This window comes from Mobula hypostoma, chromosome 2 (assembly GCF_963921235.1).
Source record: "Mobula hypostoma chromosome 2, sMobHyp1.1, whole genome shotgun sequence".
Classification (NCBI taxonomy): domain Eukaryota; kingdom Metazoa; phylum Chordata; class Chondrichthyes; order Myliobatiformes; family Myliobatidae; genus Mobula; species Mobula hypostoma.
In genome coordinates, this window is record NC_086098.1 from 90,829,521 (window position 1) to 90,848,596 (window position 19,076).

Genomic DNA, 19,076 nt, shown 5'->3' on the forward strand with positions numbered 1-19,076 from the left:
TGGATAGAGAATTGGTTGGCAGAGAGGAAGCAAAGAGTGGGAATAAACGGGACCTTTTCAGAATGGCAGGCGGTGACTAGTGGGGTACTGCAAGGCTCAGTGTTGGGACCCCAGTTGTTTACAATATATATTAATGACTTAGATGAGGGAATTAAATGCAGCATCTCCAAGTTTGCGGATGACATGAAGCTGGGCGGCAGTGTTTGCTGTGAGGAGGATGCTAAGAGGATGCAGGGTGACTTGGATAGGTTGGGTGAGTGGGCAAATTCATGGCAGATGCAATTTAATGTGGATAAATGTGAGGTTATCCACTTTGGTGGCAAAAACAGGAAAACAGATTATTATCTGAATGGTGGCCGATTAGGAAAAGGGGAGGTGCAACGAGACCTGGGTGTCATTATACACCAGTCATTGAAAGTGGGCATGCAGGTACAGCAGGCGGTGAAAAAGGCGAATGGTATGCTGGCATTCATAGCAAGAGGATTCGAGTACAGGAGCAGTGAGGTACTACTGCAGTTGTACAAGGCCTTGGTGAGACCACACCTGAAGTATTGTGTGCAGTTTTGGTCCCCTAATCTGAGGAAAGACATCCTTGCCAAAGAAGGTTCACCACATTGATTCCTGGGATGGCAGGACTTTCATATGATGAAAGACTGGATGAACTAGGTTTATACTCGTTGGAATTTAGAAGATTGAGGGGGGATCATATTGAAACGTATAAAATCCTAAAGGGATTGGACAGGCTAGATGCGGGAAGATTGTTCCCGATGTTGAGGAAGTCCAGAACGAGGGGTCACAGTTTGAGGATAAAGGGGAAGCCTTTTAGGACTGAGATTAGGAAAAACTTCTTCACACAGAGAGTGGTGAATCTGTGGAATTCTCTGCCACAGGAAACAGTTGAGGCCAGTTCATTGGCTATATTTAAGAGGGAGTTAGATATGGCCCTTGTGGCTAAAGGGATCAGTGAGTATGGAGGGAAGGCTGGTACAGGGTTCTGAGTTGGATGATCAGCCATGATCATACTGAATGGTGGTGCAGGCTCGAAGGGCCGAATGGCCTACTCCTGCACCTATTTTCTATGTTTCTATGTTTCTATATATGTTGATTTCAAGAGCAGCAGTCAACTCCCTAATTTGTTTGGCTATTGTTGTCAGCTGAATTCAGAATTCCATAACATTATAACCATAGAACAATTACAGCACAGATACAGGCCATCTCGGTCCTTCTAGTCCGTGCCCAGCTCTTACTTTCACCTAGTCCCACTGACCTGCACTCAGCCCATTCCTTTCCTTTCCTGTCCATATAGCTGTCCAATTTAACTTTAAACGACAACATCGAACCTGCCTCAACCACTTCTGCTGGAAGCTCGTTCCACACAGCTACCACTCTCTGAGTAAAGAAGTTCCCCCTCATGTTACCCCTAAACTTTTGCTCTTTAAATCTCAACTCATGTCCTCTTGTTTGAATCTCCCTCACGCTCAATGGAAAAAGCCTATCCACCCCAATTCTATCAATCCCCCTCATAATTTTAAATACCTCTATCAAGTCTCCCCTCAACCTTCTACGCTCCAAAGAATAAAGACCCAACTTGTTCAACCTTTCTCTGTAACTTAGGAGATGAAACCCAGGTAACATTCCAGTAAATCTCAGGTAACATTCTGGTAAATAGTTCCATTGATTGTATACACTCAACTAACGCTAATATATTCCATTATCCAGTTGATGGGATTATACTGTAGGTCCTCCAATAGTCAGCAAGAACTAGAGGACCAGATACTGTACATATAGGCAGATGAATGCTGTTGCAACTCTATAAAACCCTGGTTAGACCACATTTGGAATATTGTTTCAGTTCTGTTCACCTCATCGCCTCATTATAAGAAGAGTGTAGAAGCTTTAGAGATGGTGCAGAGGAGATTTCCCAGGATGTTGCCTGGACTAGAGAGCATGGCTTATGAGGACAGGTTGTGTGAGCTATGGTGTTTCTCTTCAAAGCAAAGGAGGATGAGAGGTGATTTGATAGAGATGGACAGCATGATAAAAGGCATAGCTTGAGTGGACAGCCAGAGACTATTTCTCAGGGTTGAAATGGCCAATATGAGAAGGCATAATTTTCAGGTGATTGGAGGAAAACATGGTAGGAATGTTAGAGGTAGGTTTTTGCACAAGGAGTGGTGAGTACATGGAATACTCTGCCAGTGGTAATGGTAGAGGTATTTATGATACTTTTAGATAGACACATGGATGAACAAAATGGAGGACTACGTGGGAGGGTAGTGTTAGATTGATCATGGCGTTGACACAACATAGTGGACTGAAGGGCCTATATTGTGTTAGTAATGATCTATATCCTATAATAGAGTTGTAACAGTCATCGATACTAATTTCAATAATGTCCACAGGGACAATTCTAATTGATTAGATGGTGCAGACATTGTTAAATGTGTTCAGGAAAATTTTCTGAAGCAATATGTTGATCAGCACACTAGGGAACGGGTTATGCCTGATCTCCTCTTAGAAACTGAGACTGGGCAAATGGTTGATGCGTCACTGGGAGAAGTTTGGGACCAGTTAAGATAGTTAAGAAAAAAAAAAATTGGGCTCATCCTCGCGATTCAAAATTGAGGAAAGTTACTTTCTATGATACCAGGTAGGAATCTGGAAAAGTTGATTGGGAGAGACTTAGATTAGGAGAAAGAACATATGTCAACTGGAAAGTTTCCATTAATGAGACGAGGAGAGCATAGTGCCAGAACATTCCTGTTAGAATGAAGGGCAAGGCTGGCAAGATTAGGGAACCTCTGTTGATGAGGGATATTAAGGGTCTGGTCAGGCAAAAGAAGGCAGCATATGTCAGATATAGGGGGCAGGGATTAAGTGAATCCCTTGAGGACAATAAGGGATATGGAAATACAAATGAAATTATAAGAGGCATAGAGAGGGTAGATATCCAGTGTCTGTGTTCCAGAGTAGAGAAATCTAAACTTATATGAATAGCTCTAAAACTATAAGGAATAGGAATAAGTGAACACCTAATAAAATGGCTATAATTATGAGATTTATGATTCATTCTTGACTTCTGAAGAACCTCTAGATCACAATATCACTAGGTCCAACAAGTGAGGAGGTCTGAGAGGTAAAATTTTCACATGCAGAGCAGTTGGTATCTGGAATGAGATGCAAGAGGAGGTGTGGAGACTAGAACAGTAACAACACTTAAGAGGCATTTGGACAGGTATTTGAATTGGCAGGGCATAGAGATATACAGAATGAATGCAGGCATCTGGGAATGGTATAGATAGACATTAGAGTCAGCATAAACACAATAGGCTGAATGGCCTGATTCATCGCTGTATAACACTATAACTCTATGAGTATGAAGCAATAAAAACATCAATCTCTCTCAAACAAATGATCTTCACAGCTGCAAGACCACAATACACAGTAAAAATTCAAAAACACAAGGGATTCTGAAATTCATGTTGTATCACAGAATCTATTGGCCAGAAGTTGTGCCAGCTCCTTAACAAAGGTTTTGAATTTGCCCCAGCCTTCATGCTCATTCTTTATATTTCTGTAAATATTCCTCCATTGTTCCCTTTTGAATTTCCTTATGAAAGTTATTAATGAATCTGCTTCCTCCACCCTTTCAGGCATTGTATTACAGATCAGAATAAATGGCTGTGGAAAAGAAAAGACTCAGATCTTCCCTCTGGCATTTTTGCCAATTATCCAGGCTCTGTTAAGTACATTCAAGTCATTCTCTCTCACTGTCTAGGGGAATGATACAAAGTAAAGATGCAATAGAAGTAGATTATAGCAAGCTGTTTTGTGTATTTATATTGAGTGGGCATATGTTTTTTTCCAGGAAAGGCTGCAAGAGGTTACCACAATCAATTGTGAAATAAGCCGATGCCCAGAGTTTGTGGCTCTTAGCTTCATTAATGCTTTTGATGATCTTGATTTTACTCTTTAAAAACTTGGGGTCCATCAGGAATTGTGACTTGTGGTTTACACATTGCCAATTAAATCCGTAATTTGTTACAAAACCATATTCATTGAGAAGAAAGAAATAACTCAGAATCATAAACACAAGAGATTCTGCAGGTAGAAATCCAGAGCAACACATGCACACAAAATGCTGGAGGAACTCAGCATGTCAGGCAGGATCTATGGAGAGGAATAAACAGGCTAAAACCCTTCATCCAGACTGGAAAGGGAGGGGGGAAGGGAGGAGTACGATCTGGCATGTTAAGTCAGTGAAACCAGGTGAGGGGAAAGCTGGGTGGGTGGAGGAGGGAGGATGAGGCAAGAAGCTGGGAGGTGATAAGTGGAGGAGGTCATGGGCTAAAGAGGAAGCAATATGACAGAAGACAATGGACCTAGGAAGTGAGAGAAGGGGGAGGAGCACTAGAGGGAGATGATGGGCAGGTTTTTTTTTCTTCAGCGGTTTGATCGAGGCAGGACTGCGCAAGAGTGTGGACATCAGCCAGTTAGAACAGTGAGAAGGGTTTAAAAGGAGACAGTTTTATAGAGCGGGAGACAGAGTAGGGTGGGCTTTGGTTCAATGGGGCTGAAGTGATAACTGGTTGAGGCGAGATAGATTACCTGTGTAGAATACAGGCAGGAAGTATGTGCGTGAGGCCAGTTTTCTGCGCTCGGTGTCAGATGTGGGAAGTCCAGGAGACTCCCAGCCTCCTGGATGGCCACATCTGCACCAGGTGCGTTGAGCTGCAGCTCCTTAGGGACCGTGTTAGGGAACTGGAGATGCAGCTTGATGACCTTTGCCTGGTCAGGGAGAATGAGGAGGTGATAGAGAGGAGCTATAGGCAGGTAGTCACAACGGGGCCTTGGGAGACAGATAACAGTCAGGAGAGGGAAGGGCAGGAGTCATATGCTAGAGAGTACCCCTGTGGCAGTCCTCCTTAACAATAAGTACTCCTGCTTGAGTACTGTTGGGGGGAGCGAGCGGCCTACGTGGGGGAAACAACAGTGGCACAGAGTCTGGCCCTATCGCTCAGAAGGGTAGGGAAAGGAAGAGGACGGCAGTAGTGATAGGGGACTCTATAGTTAGGTGGTCAGACAGGTGATTCTGTGGATGCAGGGAAGAAACACGCATGGTGCCAGGGTCTGGGATGTTTCTGATCGCGTCCACGATTTCCTGAAGTGGGAAGGAGACCAGCCAGTTGTCGTGGTACATATTGGTACCAACGACATAAGCAGGAAAAGGGAAGAGGTCCTAAAAATAGACAACAGGGAATTAGGAAGGAAGTTGAGAAGCAGGACCACAAAGGTAGTAATCTTGGGGTTATTGCCTGTGCCATGTGACAGTGACTATAGGAATAGAATCAGGGAGGATAAAAATTGGAATAGGGGGCAGGGATTCAAATTTCTGGATCATTGGGACCTCTTTGGGGGCAGGCATGACCTGTACAAAAATGATCGGTTGCACTTGAATCCCAGAGGGACCAACATCCTGGGGGCGAGTCTGCTAAGGCTATTGGGGAGAGTTTAAACTACAATGGCTGGGGAGTGGGAACTGAACTGAAGAGATGGAGGAAAGGTGGTTGGCTCACAAATAGAGAAAGCTTGTAAATGGGTACTGTTGATCAGAGATAGTATCACGGCTGCATAAACGGAGGTAAGTCATGGTGTGATTCTCTGCGGAGTCTCTGTGGGTGGAAATTAGGAACAGGAGGGGATCAATAACTCTACTGGGTGTAATTTATAGACCAGTAGTAATAGTAACAGGGACATCAAGGAGCAGATAAGGAGACAGATTCTGGAAAGGTGCAATAATAACAGGGTTGTTGTGGTGGGAGACTTTAATTTCCCAAATATTTATTGGCATCTCCCTAGAGCAAGGGGTTTAGATGGGGTAGAGTTTGTCAGGTGTGTTCAAGAAGGTTTCTTGACACAATATATAGATAAGCCTACAAGAGGAGAGGCTGTACTTGATCTAGTATTGGGAAATGAACCTGGTCAGGTCTCAGATCTCTCAGTGGGAAAGTATTTTGGAGATAGTGATCACAATTCTATCTCCTTTATCATAACATTGGAGAGGGATAGGAACAAACAAGTAAGGGAAGTGTTTAATTGGAGTAAGGGGAAATATGAAGTTATCAGGCAGGAACTTGAAAGCATAAATTGGGATCAGATGTTCTCAGGGAAATGTTCAGAAGAAATGTGGCAAATGCTCAGGGGATATTTGCGTGGAGTTCTGCATAGGTACATTCCAATGAGACAGGGAAAGGATGGTAAGGTACAGGAACTGTGGCGTACAAAGGCTGTTGTAAATCTAGTCCAGAACTGTTTGTCCACAGAAGGCAAAGAGTGGTTGTAGATGGGTCATATTCTGCATAGAGGTCGGTGACCTGTGGTGTGCATCAGGGATCTGTTCTAGGACCCTTTCTCTTCGTGATTTTTATAAATAACCTGGATGAGGAAGTGGAGGGATGGGTTAATAAATTTGCTGATTACACAAAGGTTGGGGGTGTTGTGGATAGTGTGGAGGGCTGTCAGAGGTTACAGCGGGACATTGATAGGATGCAAAACTGGGCTGAGAAGTGGCAGATGGAGTTCAACCCAGATAAGTGTGAAGTGGTTCATTTTGTAGATCAAATATGATGGCAGAATATAGTATTAATGGTAAGACTCTTGGCAGTGTGGAGGATTAGAGGGACCCTGGGGTCTGAGTCCATAGGACACTCAAAGCTGCTGCGCAGGTTGACTCTGTGATTAAGAAGGCATACAGTGCATTGGCCTTCATCAATCGTGGGATTGAGTTTAGGAGCTGAGAGGTAATGTTGCAGCTCTATAGGACCCTGGTCAGACCCCACTTGGAGTACTGTGCTCAGTTCTGGTCACCTTGCTACAGGAAGGATGTGGAAACCATAGAAAGGGTGCAGAGGAGATTTACAAAGATGTTGCCTGGATTGGGGAGCATGCCTTCTGAGAATAGGTTGAGTGAACTCGGCCTTTTCTCCTTGGTGCGACGGAGGATGAGAGGTGACCTGATGGAGGTGTATAAGATGATGAGAGGCATTGATCGTGTGGATAGCCAGAGGCTTTTTCCCAGGGCTGAAATGGCTAGCACGAGAGGGCACAGTTTTAAGGTGCTTGGGAGTAAGTACAGAGGAGATGCCATGGGTAAGTTTTTTACACAGAGTGGTGAGTGCGTGGAATGGGCTGCTGGCGACAGTGGTGGAGGCAAATACAACAGAGTCCTTTAAGAGACTCCTGGATAGGTACATGGAGCTTAGAAAAATAGAGGGCTATGGGAGTCCTAAGTAATTTCCAAGGTATGGACATGTTCGGCACAGCTTTGTGGGCTGAAGGGCCTGTACTGTGCTGTAGGTTTTCTGTATTTCTATGCTTCAGATTCATGAAAATTATTTCATGGTACTGGAGAATCTTATAACCAATAAATTACTTACAAAATTCAGTCACAAATGTAAACTTGAATACACACTGTTTGACTTGGATACATCCAGCACCTAAAAACAGGCAATAATGATCTGATCATCAGTTAGTCAAAAATCAATAAACTTCTGATGCTGAAAACCAAAAATAAAAATAGAACGTGCCCAAAACACAGAGAAGGTGAGGAAATATTGGCGCTGAGAGAAACAGAGTTAAAGACTGAGGCTGTAGTTCACAAACCGTGTCACAACTTTTGTTCTTCTGCCAGTGAGTCTGGCACTAACAAAGCGAACAATCACCTGCAACAGCTCAGCGGGTGGAGCAGAATCTGGTCTGAATTCCTCCATTCTCTGTATTTTCATATGCCTATTTAAAACCTCTGCCACCATCGCTGGCAAATCATTACAGCTACTTATTGATTTCTGTGTAAACAACATCTCCTGCACATCTGCTTTGAACTTCTCCTCACATGAAACTCATGACCTCTAGTAATAGACATTTCGACCATGGGGAAACTGATATTGGGTGTCTACTCTGTCCATCCCTCTCATAATTTCAGAAACTTCAGCTTCCACCGCACAAGAGAAAGCAACCCTAGTTTACCTACCCTCTCTTTTCAGCGCATGCCCGCTAATCCAGGCAGCATCTGGGTAAACATTCTGCACCCTCTCCAAATCCTCCACTTTCTCCTCTAATGGGGCGACAAGAATTGAATGCAATACTCTAGATGCAACCTCATCAGAGTATTACAAAGCTACAATTTAGGGTCTTGAACTCTGTATCTCAACTAATAGAGACAAGCCTGATCACTCTGCTTCAAGTTTGAAATATGTAAAGGGAAAGGTGGTTAAGAAAGGAAAGAGTAGCCAGTGTTAAAGAGGATCCTACTGCCAAAGGAATCTGTCATCTCCAAAGGGATCCTACCACCAAACATATCTCTACCTCCACCCTTCTCTCCGCTTTCCACAGGTATCCTTCCCTCTGTGATTCCTTTGTCCATTCGTCCCTCTCACTAAGCTCCCTCCTAGCACTTATCCCTGCAGGTGGCCCGAGTGCTAAATCTGCTGATTCACTTCCTCCCTCACCTCCATTCAGGGCCCCAAACTTTATACTTTATTATCGCCAAACAATTGATACTAGAGTGTACAATCATCACAGCGATATTTGATTCTGCTCTTCCTGCTCTCTGGAGTACAAATCGATAGTAAATATTAAAAATTTTAATTATAAATCATAAATAGAAAATAGAAAAGGGAAAGTAAGGTAGTGCAAAAAAACCGAGAGGCAGGTCCGGATATTTGGATGGTACGGCCCAGATCCGGGCTGTACTCTCCAAACAGTCCTTCCAGGTGAGGCAGCCCTTCACCTATGCATCTGTTGGGTTCGTATATTGTTCCCAATGTGGCCTCCTCTACACTGGTGAGACCCATTGTAAATTGGGGGATTAATTCATTGAACACCTTCACTCCATTTGCCAAAAGTGGTATTTCCTGCTGGCTAAACATTTTAATTCTGATTCCCATCCCCCGTTCTGACATGCCAGCCCATGGCCTCTACTTGTGTCATGATGAGGCCACTCTCGGGGCAGAGGAACAACATCTTTTATTCCATCTGGATAGCCTCCAACCTGATTGCATGAAGATTGATTTTTCCTTCTGGTAAAATAAAATGTCATTCTCCTCCTCTCATCTTCTACTTCCCATTCTGGCCTCTTACCTCTTCTCACCAACTCCTCACCTCCCCCGGGTCCCTTCCTCCTTCTTTTTCTTCTATTGTCCACTCTCCTCTCCTATCAGATTCTTTCCTCCGCAGCCCTTTATCTTTCCTACCCACTTGGCTTCACCTAACACCTTCTAGCTATCCTCCTTCCCCTCCCTTCCCCTCCCCTTTTAGACTGACATTTTCCTCTTTCTTTTTTAGTCCTGCAGAAGGATGTTGGCCCAAAACATCAACTGTTTATTCATTTCCATAGATGCTGCCTGACTTGCTGGGCTTCTCCAGCATTTTGTGTGTGTGGTTAAAGGGGAAACTGTAACCCAAATTACGGAGGAGGAAAAAGTCTTATTTTAGATGAATAGTCCTCATCTGTGTGCACAGGATGAGTCAGTTATTGACATTGTAGTGATCAATGTGGATATCATTCACATAGAGAAAGGACGCATTAAGGAATCTAGCATCCTCAAAAGCGAATAAATCCCAAGATTAGTAAGCGGGACAGAAGAGTGGCAAAATGCACTCAGTCTGGAAAATTGCAAGTTATTGTGCTTAGGGAGGGTGAAGAAGGCAAATGAAATAGAAGTCCTAGAAAGTATAAATGAGTATCAAGATTTACATACAACAAGGAGATTTACTTACCAATAATGTTCAAGGAATAATGTGCAAGAGCGGGGAGGATATACTCGAACTGCATAGTGGATTCATTAGGCCCCAGTACATAGCAGGATGTTGCCAGGATATAGGTGGAGACTATAATTATAGTTGGAAACTGTTTAAGCTGGAGTTGTTTTGCTTTGGAACAAAGGAGCACAGATTTTAATTGAAGTGGAGATTAGACCTTAAAGCATAAGACATAGGAGCAAACTATTTGATCCATCAAGTCTGCTCTGCTATTCTATCATAACTGATTCCCTCTCAAACCTGCCTTCTGCATCTGATATAACCTTTAATCTTTGGTGCCCTTACTAATCAAGAACCTATCAATCTCTGCTTTAAGTACACCCAATGACTTGGCCTCCATAGTTGTCCATGGCAATGCATTTCAAAGGATTCACCACCGTCAGGCAAAGGGAATTCTTCCTTATCTTTGTTCTAAAGGGATATTCTTCTATTCTGAGGCTGTACTCTCTGGTCCTAGATTGCCCCACATCCTCTCCACATCCCACTCTATCTAGGCCTTTCAATATTTGATAAGTTTCAATGGGATCCTTCCTCATTCTCCTAAACTCCAGTGGGCACAGTCCCAGAACCATCAAATGCTCCTCATGGGTACGCACTTTTATTTTAGGAATCATGCTTGTGAACCTCTTCTGGACTCTCTTCCATGCCAACACATCCCGTCTTAGATAGGGAGCCCAAAACTGGTCACAATATAAAGTGAGGGCAAAAGAAAGGACCTACTTCCCATGGCAGAGAGGGATGAATATAAGACATTGATTGCAGTGAATTGTAAAGAATGAAAGCAGAGATGATTTCACTCAAAAATTCTGAGGCCTGGAACTCACTGGCTAGGGATCGTGAAATGCCTATGCTTTGCAATTCACTCATTGACTCTTTTCTGTTTTATTTTTTCTCCTAGCAAAGACATACTGGTTAGTAGGTTAACTACAAACATGAGAAAGTCTGCAGATGCAGGAAATCCAGAGGAACATAAACAACGCGATGAAGGAACTCAGCATGTCAGGCAGCATCTATGGAAACAAATAAACAGTCAATAATTTGGGCCCAGACTTTCTTCAGGACTGAGAAGGAAGGGGGCAGATGCCAGAATAAAAACATGGGGGGGGAAGGGGAAAGACTAGCTGGAAGATGACAGTCCTGAAGCCACGTGGATGGGAAAGGTCCAGGGCTGGAGAAGGAAGAATCTGACAGGAGAGGAGAGTGGACCATCAGAGAAAGGGAAGGAGGAGGGGACCCGGGAGGAAGTAATGGGCAGGTGAGAAGAGGTAAAAGGTCGGGTTGGGAATAGAGAACGTGGGGGTGGGGGGAATTTGCTTACCAGAAGGAGAAATCCGGGTAGAGGGTACCCAGACGGAATATAAGGTATTATTCCTCCACCTGGAGAGTGGGCCTCATTTTGGTATAAGAGGGGACCATAGACCAACATGCCGGAATGGGAATGGGAGTCGGAATAAAAATGTTTGGTAACCGGGAAGTCCTGCTTGTGGCGGCTGGGGTGGATAGTGTGGAGGTTAATTGTTGTTTGTAAATTTTCCTGTGATTAGGCTAGGATTAAATCGGGAGTTGCTGGGTGGTGCAGCTCAAAGGGCTGGAAGGGCCACGATGTAACTCAATATGTAAATAAGTTAATAAATATAAGATCCATTTTGATAAGATTTCACTTATCTCCTTACGCATTACAGATCCAGATTTTGTTTGCTGATGGCTCTGTGAACATATTGAGGCACTTTGCTGTGATATAGGCACAGCAGAAAACTGATCCAACACTTTATTGTGTTTGTAGGTATTTAAAATGATGAGGGGGATAGATAGAGTTGACGTGGATAGGATTTTTCCATTGAGAGTGGGGGAGATTCAAACAAGAGGACAGGAGTTGAGAGTTAAAGGGCAAAAGTTTAGGGGTAACATGGGGGGGAACCTCTTTACTCAGAGAGTGGTAGCTGTGTGGAACGAGCTTCCAGCAGAAGTGGTTGAGGTAGGTTCGATGTTGTTTAAAGTTAAAATGGACAGCTATATGGACAGGAAAAGAATGGAGGGTTATGGGCTGAGTGCAGGTAGGTGGGATTAGGTGGGAGTAAGAGTTCGGCACGGACTAGAAGGGCTGAGATGGCTTGTTTCCGTGCTGTAATTGCTATATGGTTATATATGGTTATATCATTCCTGACGAAGGGTCTCGGTCCGGAACGTCGACTGTACGTCTTCCTATAGATGCTGCCTGGCCTGCTGTGTTCACCAGCATTTTTTATGTGTGTTACTTTCATTCCATCGTAGTTTTCGTTATCAGTTACTTTCCTTGGCAACATCCATTTTCTGGGTCAATGAGCCAGTACATTTAGACTTGTAAAGGAAATATCTGCAAAGGGGAGGTGGAGTGTGAAACCACATGCAATGCGATTTCTAACGGTGTCTCAAAGATCAGACAATTTCTCTCCTTGATTGATGAGGAAGAGTGTTTAATGGACTTGTTAAAGGGACATTAAGATGTCACAATTATTATAGTGCAGTATGTCTTCTATTGATCTGCATGTGTGAAATATTGATCTGACCAGAGGTTAGTTTGCTGGTTATGGGTTCTGGAAAACAAACTGCTCTATCTTCTGATGACAACCACCATAATGGGCAGTTTCTGTGGTTTGTCCACATATTATCAACGTGTCGAGTTCTCCCACACTACTGAGGAACAACTGTAGATAACAGCAATCAAAAGAAAACAAGTGCTACAAAGATCTCTTTACAACCTAGGCTCATATGGGTTAATCATAAACACATGAGATTCTAGAGATGTCGGAAATCCAGAGTAACTCATACAAAACAGGTCAGACAGCAATTATGGAGAGGAATAAACAATTGACGTTTTGAGAGTACCTACTTAATTTTTCTCTCTCCCTCTCTTTATCAGTATATATACAGTATGTATATACACCATACTGTAGGGCAGTATGGCAGAGTAGTGGTTAACGTAATAATATTGCAGGGTCAATTCCCACTGCAGTCTGTAAAGAGTTTGTACGTTCTTCCTATGACCCCCAGGTGCTCTGGTTTCCTCCCAAAGTCTAAAGACTAACCTAACAGCTAGTAGGGTAATTGGTCATTGTAACTTGTCATGTGTTAAGTAGGTGGATTGCTGGGCAGTATGGCTCATTGGGCCAGAAGGTCCTGTTCCGTTCTCTATCTCTAAATAAATAAAATACATAAATTCATGAGTATTTACCTATCACCAAAGTAACTGACAAAAATTATAACATTAAATTAAGGAAGGAATCTTCATTTTCTTAGCGATTACTCTTTGCCACAAGGCTCTAATTTCTTGGCATTTTGCTGCTGAGTATTCCTCAACTAAATAGAAATTGTTTATGATCCAAATGAGGGGATTTAACAAATAAACTGTGGTAGAAGTGCCAAGGCAGGAGCCAGTGCTTGAGGGTTAACTTTTGCCTTTTATTCAAAGTCAAAATCAAAGTATGTATATGTCACCATGTGCTACTTTGAGATTTGAAATACTACACACAAAGATTGCCAGTCAATGTAAAAAAGATGTTGACTTCAAGTCCTACTACAGTGATCTGAGCTCATAACCTAAACTAACAGAAAGATTCAATAGTATCTTCCAGGGAAGATGTTAATTATCTGCATTCTTAGGTAAGCTATCAGAAAGCATTAATACAAAGATGAACAAGGTCCTTCCCTAGTGACCTGTCTACACTTATCCCTCAACCAATATCGGTGCAAAAAAAAATTCGTTAAAGGGATTGCAGCTAGCTGCTTGGAAACTGAACAGCATGCTCTTTATTTTACAGCTGTACACTTCAGAAGTACTGGAGGAGCAGGAGAAATAGATGAATGAAGAAAGATTAGCTTTATTTGTTACATGTACATCAAAACATAAAGTGAAATGCATTGTTTGCACAACTCAAATCGGCAAGATTTATGCTAGGAGCAGCCCATGTATTTAGTGCCAGCGTAGCACGCCCACAACTCACAAACCCTCACCTGTATGTCTTTGGAATGTGGGAGGAAACCGGAGCACCCAAAGGAGGAAAAAAACCATCATGTGAAGAACGTATAAACTGCTTGTAGACAGTAGCAGGAATCAAATCCCGATCTTACAGAAGGGAGCTGTAAAGCATTGCACTGACCACTACACAACTGTGCAGCCCCATAGACATAGGAGCAGGAGAAGGCCATTTTGATTTTGCACCTGCTCTTCCATTCAATGTGGTCTTGGCTTACCTTTTACCTCAGTACTATTTTACTCTATCAATCCCTTAACATTGAAAATTCTGTAAATTACAGTTTAGGATATCCCTCCCAACTGAGCCTCTCTGTGAAAGAAAATTCCCAAATGTCACTATTTCTGGGTGAATAAATTTCTGGTCATCTCAGTCCTTGTGACCCATTCCCCATTTTGAGCCTGTGATTCTTGGTTCATCCTTCCTTCACTTGCCCTGTCAAACTCCATTGAGAGCTTCAGCATAAAATAAAGTGCAGAAAAACTCAGTGGGTTGGGCTGCACTGGTGCAGCAAAAGTTTGTGTCACCATTAAAACTGAGGGAGTGAAAGAATAGTTCACAAGAGTGATTGCTGGTATGAAGTATTGCCTTCTGAGGAGAAATTAAGCAGACCAGGACTATACTCCCTATAGATTAGAAGATTAAGAAATTATCATTAGCCCGAGCTGTAAACATATGATTTTGGAATGTGGGAGGAAACTGAAGCACTCAAGGAAACCCACAAGGTGATAGGGAGAACATTCAAGCTCCTTACAGACGGTGGTGGGAATCAAACCCTGACCAGCGTTTGTTGGCACTGTAAAGTGATGGAACTGGCCACTATGTCACCATGCTGTCTGCATGGTATAGTTTCCCAAGGTCAGGAGACCTGGGGTCTGGACAAGATTCCAGACATAGTTTCACCAGGGCTCTATGCAATTTCAGTAAGATGTCTATAATGTATTTCAGAATGATTCAATATAAATGTAAATTATTTCTTTTATTCTTGCTTTAACCAAAACTGGTTAATCTAGTCTGAAAAACACAGTTAACTTTCTGTCAGTAAAGCAACTGATTTCATCCATTGTGACTAGTGAGAATACCTCACCAGATGTCTTTGGCATCAGTTTGATCACAAAGAATTAAAGGTGCTCCAAAAAAAAAGCAACTCAATGGCATCTACTACACTATACGTCCATCGAATGAGGTACTAGCATTATAACTATCTATCTATCCGGCTCTTGAAGAAATTAATATTCACATTACTTGTCTTTTCCTCCAAGTGACACAGTTCTGCATCTCTGCACCCGCTCTACCAAAAAAACCCTCGTGTATTACTGCTGTGAAGAGCGTAATGATTAATAAGTGTTGCAGAAACCAGGCACCCACAGGGACCAATTACTGAAGAGTACACCACTCACAATTAACTTCCATAAATGCTTGGTTTTACCTTGTGTACTAGGAGTGATAGCATCTGTGCCAATGTGAACTTGTCAATAGTTGTGCCAGCAATACATTTGTGCTCCATTTGTAAAACATTAACACTAAGACATCTTTAAAGAGTGCTGATCTTCGGATGCTACTGAGAACATAGGTTTAGAGTTGTGCCAGAGATATTTGCTAATCAAAATGTTTCAGGACCAGGATTATTATCACTGACACATGTTGTGAAATTTTAAACACAAGAGATTCTGCAGTTGCTGAAAATCTTGGGGGGAGGGAGGGGGGAAGGGAACGTTGACTCAGACCATGAGAGGCCTGCGTTGGGCCTTTTCATGCCTTACAAGGCGCAGATTGGAAGTCTGTGTGGGGCGCCACTCCTCACACAGACACTAGAGCAATGTGCTCAAGGACACAAACACACTGCCACAGCTGAGGCTCAAACTAGCGACCTTCAGGTCACAAGATGAATGCCTTAACCCTTGGCCACGTGCCCAACACTAATCTTGAGGAACACATATAAAGTGCTGGAGGAGCTCAGCAAATCAGGCAGAATCAATGGAAAGGAATAAACAGCTGACATTTTGGGTCAAAACCCTTCAATGGGATGGCCAGCTGTACAGTGCAATACATAAAATATTACAATTAGTTAATATAAGAATATATAAAAATAAATAAGTGCAAAAAGAGGGCAATATAGTGAAATAGTGTTTATGGATTCATGGGCCATTCAGAAATCTGATGGTGGACAGAAAGAAGCTGTTGCCAAAACATTGAGAGTGGGTCTTAAGCTTCATGTACCTCCTCCCTGATGGTAGTAATGAGAAAAGGGCATGTCCCGTCTGGTTGGGATCCTTAATGATTTGGCATTTGTCATTGTACTCCAACAAATCCAAAGATGGTGTTGATGGTATCTACAACATTAGAACCTTCAGATGAAAACTGATGTCCATCTGGCTCTTCCATCAAAAGCTATCTGATCAAAGCACCATCAGTTTAACAACAGATACAGACAGATATTCCTGTGTGGTGGAGAGCTTTGGGAGAAAGGCCTCCAAGTTCTCCCCTTTGTCCCAGACCAGCTGCTCTCACCCCATACCATGTATCCGCTGGTGATTTATGTAACCAAAAACTTCTGCGTTCTGTAAACTCATCCTTAAAATGCCTAAGTCACTGAACAACACTTCGTTGTTAATTTATGTAACCATACTTTCAAGTCAATGTCAAAATAAAATTTATTATCAAAGTATATCAAAATATATACTCCCATATCCAACCTTGAGATTCATTTTCTACAAAAGAAACACAATGGAATTTATGAAAAACTATACATAAATAAAGACTGACACATACCAGGGGTGATTGATAAGTTTGTGGCCTAAGGTAGAAGGAATCAATTTTAGAAACCTAGCACGTTTATTTTTCCTACTTGTACACACTTAGTCCAGCGGTCGTGGAGCATACGGATCACTTCTTTGTAGAAGTGGTCCACAGCAGGGGTGATTGATAAGTTCGTGGCCTAAGGTAGAACAAGATGAGTTATTAACTTCAAACCTTTTGCATGTAACAAGAGCTGTATAACTCATCTCCTTCCACCTTAGGCCATGAACTTATCAATCACCCCAGCTGTGGACCACTTCTACAAAGAAGGGATCTGTATGTTCCACGACCGCTGGACTAACTGTGTACATGTAGGAGGGGACTATGTTGAAAAACAAACGTGCTGTGTTTCTAAAATTGACTCCTTCTACCTTAGGCCACAAACTTATCTATCACCCCTCGTAAGTATCATGCAAAAGAAGACAAATTGCAGATTAGAAAATATGAGAACATGAGTTGTAAAACGCTCTTGAAGGTGAGTCTGTATGTTGAGTTGCGTTGAATTGTGGTGAGTGAAGTTATCCACGCTGGTTCAGATGCTTGGTGGTTGTTGGACACTAACTGTTTCAGAGCCTGGTGGTGAGAGACCTCAGGCTCTTGTACCTTCTGCTTGATGGTAGTAGTGAGGAGAGAGGATGGTCACCTTTGATTTGGCTAACAATAGCAGTGTCATCAGCAAACTTAAATTTATTTATTTATTTAGTGATATATCACGGCGTCAGCCCTTCTGGCCCTTTGAGCTACACTGATTAACCCTAATGTAATCATGGGACAATTTACGACGACTGTGGGTGGAAATCAGATCACCTGGGGAAAACCCACACGTTCCACAGGGAGGCCATATGGGAACTCCTTACATAATGGCACTGGAATTGAACTCTCAGCTCCGGAATGTCCCAGGCTGTAATAGTGCCACACTCACCATGGTGGCTACGGTAAATACAGCCTGGGAGCTGCTCTTAGCTACACAATCAGAGGAACAAAGCAAGTAAATGAAGGGGATAAGCACACGCCTCATGTATTTAATGTTCAGGTAAAATTCACTTGTGAACATGCTGTGGATGGTCTTATCCAACTTTGAAGATAGATAGAAAACCATAATGTCATCTACAGGGTGAGGAGAAGGCTTGCACGTAGTGTCTGAATGGCACGTTTGTGGACTATACACTTTACAAACCATTGTCTGATGTTTTTGGGAAAGATCAATCTTATTCAATCCTGGCAGCAACAGTGACAAAATCCTCCACTTACATGTGAGATTTCCACCACAGATCAATAACAAAAATTAGAATTCAGATTAAGACTTAAGTGAAACAATGAATCACTTAATGAGTAATTTCTGCCTCAGTACATCATAGTTAATTATTTCCTAATTAAAAATAATAAATGAATGCATCCTAACAGTTTGAAGAATTACATTACTTTCCTGGACTCTTCTACCTTACTGGGTTAAGGAGAGATACTAATTTCTTTCCTTGTCTTTTTTTGGTTGCTGGTTGCAGAATGGGACTTATCCCTATTATCAGGCCTTGCCTCATCACCTTGGGTGTGGGTGGTCTTTAGCCCTCCCTCTGGCCATTTCCTCTCTGGTTGTAGGAGGGATCAAGACCAGCAGGAGTCTGAAGAGCTTTATCTTTTGATGTAATATAGTAATGGTTGGATCCCAGTAACTGCCATCATTGCCTTTAATGGACATTTCCTCAAGTTGAACGTTAGTGGGTCATCTCAGAAAGGAAAAGACACTGATGAAGGGTCTCAGCCTCAACACAAGTTTGTGATTGTGGGAGATTTTAATTTTCCACACATAGACTGGGAAACCCATTCTGTAAAAGGGCTGGATGGTTTGGAGTTTGTAAATGTGTGCAAGATAGTTTTTTGAAGCAATACATAGAGGTACCAACTAGAGAAGGGGCAGTGTTGGATCTCCTGTTAGGGAATGAGATAGGGTCAGGTGATGGAGGTATGTGTTGGGTCCAGTGATCACAATGCCATTAGTTTCAATATAATTATGGAGAAGGATAGGACTGGACCCAGGGTTGAGATTTTTGACTGGAGAAAGGCTAACTTTGAGGAGATGCGAAAGGATTTAGAAGGAGTGGATTGGGACAATTTGTTTTATGGGAAGGATGTAATAGAGAAATGGAGGTCATTTAAAGGTGAAATTTTGAGGGTACAGAATCTATATGTTCCTGTTAGGCTGAAAGGAAAGGTTAAAAGTTTGAGCGAGCCATGGTTTTCAAGGGATTTTGGAAACTTGGTTTGGAAAGAGAGAGAGATCTACAATAAATATGGGCAGCTTGGAGTAAATGATGTGCTCGAGGAATATAAAGAATGTAAAAAGAATCTTAAGAAAAAAATTAGAAAAGCTAAAAGAAGATATGAGGTTCCTTTGGCAAGTAAGGTGAAAATAAATCCAAAGGGTTTCTACAGTTATATTAATAGCAAAAG

The 19,076-nt window shown here is 42.5% G+C and overlaps 1 protein-coding gene across 1 annotated transcript in view; it reads right to left on the reverse strand.

Moving 5' to 3' along the window:
- LOC134342305 (protein eyes shut homolog) overlaps positions 1-19,076 on the reverse strand; it is a 142,751-nt gene that overhangs the window by 31,106 nt on the left and 92,569 nt on the right. The window lies entirely within an intron of this gene.